Source organism: Phalaenopsis equestris, unplaced genomic scaffold, assembly GCF_001263595.1.
Source record: "Phalaenopsis equestris unplaced genomic scaffold, ASM126359v1 Scaffold000237, whole genome shotgun sequence".
Taxonomy (NCBI): domain Eukaryota; kingdom Viridiplantae; phylum Streptophyta; class Magnoliopsida; order Asparagales; family Orchidaceae; genus Phalaenopsis; species Phalaenopsis equestris.
In genome coordinates, this window is record NW_018164679.1 from 256,876 (window position 1) to 261,581 (window position 4,706).

Consider the following 4,706-nt stretch of genomic DNA (forward strand, 5'->3'; position numbering starts at 1 on the left):
ATATATATATATATATATATATATATATATATATATATATCACTATGAAACATTTATTTCATTTTTCAAAAGTTATAAATATAGTGATATTTTTGTTTTGGTAATGAATGTGAACTGCTCTGTCTGTAGAACTTGGAGTCTAACAATAGGATTCGTAGTGGCTTTGCTTAGAGGACTAGTGTTGAGGCCCGTACCAACTATAAATTTGAACTATTTCTTGACTCCTTGTGGTTTCATGTATTTGGCATTGAATCCTCAAACTTTGGTTGAGTTGATTGAAGTCAAATTAATAAAACTCTTGTTGGGCTCCTGTAGAATTAAAATGAACTGAAGAGTCATTTGACCCTAGAGACAGTTGGTCTTCCTATTGGTGTTTCCCCTTGGGACACTCCACTCATCTTTATTAAGTTTTATATTAACTCATATTTTAGCTTTTGGGGAGCTCATTTGATTTTGAGGTTCTCCTTAGATTGGAAAGAAGGTTTATTCCCTAAATGAATAAATGAAATAATAAAATCATCAAAGTTTCATAATTTTTAAAAAAGAAATAAGATTTATTAAAATCATCATTAATTCAAATGAAATTGAAATAAACATAATTGAGAATTTCAAAATCCATAAACAAAATTTCCAAAATTTTTAAAATTAAATTTTCAACATAGATCAATAAATTAAAAGTAAGAGAGATAAAAAAAAATTGAAAATTACAAAAATATTTAAAAATTAAATAAAATTAAAAAAATTTACAACAATTTTAAAAATAGGGAAATGAAAATAAAATTTTTTAAAATTCGAATAAAACAATAAAATTTGAAAAATAATTCAATAATCTATTAATGAAATAAATAATAATAATAATTAAATTAAATTAAAAAAACTTTTCAAATAAAATTCATCATTTTTTACACCATTTTAAAACATCCATTTTATTCACTTTAATTCAAAAAAAAAATTCAGAAATGCAAAAATTTTATAAAACGCACATAAATATTTAGAACATCCACAAATTTTAAAATTTTAAAACACCTTAATTTTCAAATAAAACAAAATAGTAATAATAAAAAGAAACAAACAAAAAAAAATTTCACATACATACACACACCCTCTCAAATGGTGGAACTTTCCAAACCTTTCATTCAAACTTTCACTACAGGAGAAGCTGGAATTTAGGGTTTGATATTAGTGTCAGAAATTTCTGAAGCAAATATTAAGATCAGATTAACGGTTACTAAGCGACAAAAATAAATTGTGATATCTGCATCAGATTTTGTGTCTGAATATTCGTCGATAGAAGTGTTCTCAAAATAGTGAAATTTATTCTGGAGTTGCGATGAAATATGGTTTGATTTTGAGTTTAAAAAATCGACACAAATACTTTACTTGTTTGAGTCTAAAAAAGCGACGCCTAAATTTCATTTTCTCTTCGCGCTCTTCTTCCCTTCTGCCCTGAAGCCTCGTGTCTTCCCCTTTTCCCTTTGCCTCTCTCTCACAGGTGCGCTCAAATCCATCGCCTTCTAGAACAAACCTTCGCAAAACAATCGCCATCAAAGCTAGTAGGGAAGGTAATGATTCACACGTACGGAGACCACCACATCCATCACGGAGCTTGTCGCTAGTAGGTAGAGTTCCACTTTCAGAGCTTTATTTTATTCAAGTTTGGAGACCAAGGTTGATGATGCAGAAGCGTTGTGGGCTATTCTACCTACTAGACTTCTTTGGAGTCACTATCAACATTGGTACTTGGATTCGAATTCCCAAAGTTTTAATTGAACCTGGGAAAAATTTTAAAGAGATTTTTTTTTCAAAGAACAAGATAAGTTTTGAAATGAAACTCCCTTTATTCGCTAGTAAGTTATTAGCCATCCATAATCGACCAAGCATTGTGTAGGAATCATCAATCGGTGTGTTTCGACTATTGGGAGTTGGCCATCCATTTTGTGGTACTCGCTTCCTAGGCAAGGCCTCTAGGAAAATGAGGCAAAATAGAGCAGTCAGCTCAAGATCTATTGCTGCATGAACTCCTTAGTGTGCTCCCTACTAGGAGTGTCACTTCCCTTCTTGTTCGTAGCATACTCCATGCTCACATAACATTTTAGGATGTTGAATCTATATTTGTCCTTTAAGGTGTGCCTAAAGATTAGAGCGATAGGAAACAAAGAAGAGAGATTGAGAGAGAGACACATAGAGAGAGAAAGCAAGAAAGTGCACACACAGAGTTTCCCCGTAGGAGCAAACTGAGTTATTCTCGAGCTCTATGACTTATTTTATATCTTGTAAGTGTCAGTTACAAGAAAGAAAGAGAGAGAGTTCTCTCTGTAGGAGATATGTCTAGAGAAAAAAAACCAAAAGCCAAAAATAGATGTTATGGTCCCTCTATTTATATAAATAGAGGGAGAAAGAGAAAAAAATTACATGCTTGCCTTTGATTTAATAGGGGCACTACAAAATATTATTGAGTTTTGGTTTGCCTTTTCGTATTTATAACCGATCCTGACACTTTTTTTTGTGTGGACACCGATCAGCCTTCACTCTCGGAAGTCGATCCGCCTTTTGTTTAAATATCAGTCAGTCTTTGCTCTGGAAAACTGGCTGGCATGTCTGATTATCATTGATACTTGTGAGCTTGTTGGGGGTTAAACCTTCATTTGTTCGTTAGCGTGGATGTTTGTCTCTTGTGGGCCCGACTGACTCTTTGGTTATTGGGTTGGCCTTCAGTCGTTCGACAATCTTTTGGTCGATCATCAGCTCTTTGATCAGCTGGCTATCGACTAGCTGGTGGTTTTTAGCTGGTTGGCTTCATGAATGCTTCTATTTTTTTTTTCATTAGGGGGACCTATCATATCTTTTAATCTGGACCATTAGATTGTTTAAGATTCATGCAAGGAATTTTTGAGTGTACAATAGCCCACCTAATTCTACGTATTTACATAACTAACACCTTCTTTAAAATTCTTACATATATACCACCCAAATCTTTCATATCACAAAAAAAAAAATCACTAGTTTAACTTTAAAAAAGTGAAATACACCTTTTAGGTATTAGATATGTACACACATAAATCAATTGCATGTATGTAAATCTTCGAAAAAAAATCACTAGTTTAACTTAAAAAAAGTGAAATACACCTTTTAGGTATTAGATATTTACACACATAAATCAATTGCATGTATGTAAATCTTCCTATATTTTTAACTGATATTTAATTTAGCAAATAATGAGTTTTTGACAAAGAAAATAATCAACTTTCATGTTAATATCTTAATAAATTTGATGAATTGATAATTGTATGCTATCACTTTTTAAATAATGCTATCCATATAATAGACCTAAGCCATAAATACTTTAACCTTGAACTTAATTATGAAGCGCATTAGAGTCAATATAATATGCCACACATCATTGAGCCTTGGTGATGGAATGTTTCAACAATAAATTTCTTTGGTAGGTCTCCTTTCATTTAATTCTTGGACTATTTGATAACCAATAATTAAATTCACTACTATTCACTTATTAATGAAAAGCATTTGACTTAATTTATTTGTGAAAAATACACCACATGCACACTCAATGCCCATAAAAATCATGACTTATACAACAAGTAAATAATATTTTAATAGACTTGAATGATGAAATTGAGGAGAGTAGCTAACTCATTTAATAACATGGTGAGGAATGTTGAGATTTGTTATAGATGGAGCAAGTATTACCCATATAATATATTGCTATGTATTTTATGATAGTGAAGGAAGAATTCCTCCTCATATTGATTATGGTTGTCTAACCAGCACCACTAAATCTCCCTTTCAAGCTAATATATTAAAGGGTGATCTTTGCATTCTTGATCCAACAAATCAATATCCTCAAAGACCTTCTTTATGTAAAATAGCATATCCTCAATTGTTGTTTCCACTTCCCCTTGGAATAATTTTGACCTAATAGTATGAAACAACTTCAAATGTATTCTAATTTAATTAGTGTCTTAGTACTTGCCATGTCATAAATCACACTATTAATCAATCACTTTATCTCATGAGATTTCCTTTTCATTTTGTTTTTGTTCAAGATAAATCATTCCTATCATATAAACCAATAAGTTGTATATGACCAACTGGATTCGTCCAGTTGCATTAGGTCAGTTGTCATTCATCCATCCATCATTTAGCTAGCTACTTTCAACCAGCCGCATTCGACCAATTGCATTCGTCAAGCTACAATTGGTCCAACTGTTTTTAGCCAACTACATTTGTCCAACTGCATTTGGTAAGAAAAATAGCATTCCCAAGAACGTTCTCCCACAGCAATTTTCACATAACAGCTCTTCCAGAGCTACCCATGGCCAAACAGACAAACTAGACTACGGATGTGAAAACCAACCGAAGTATAGAGCAAAAGGCTATAAGGCCAGCAGAAAACTGCGTCAACAACAAAAAAAAAAAAAAAACACCAAAAATAGTATCATATACAACAAAAGACAAATTCAAGCAGTCAGAAATCCAGATTGATCGATTATAATAATTCATACACATACTATCGAGCAAATACTTCTATATAAGAACAAGAGTTAATAAATGCCTCACTTTATTAGTGAGCCATTTTGTATACTTTCATCTTCAAAATAATGAATATTGTGAAATAGAAAAAGAGTCATCTGCATGCATTTATGAAATGCACTGCTTATATACATACATATATATATATATATATA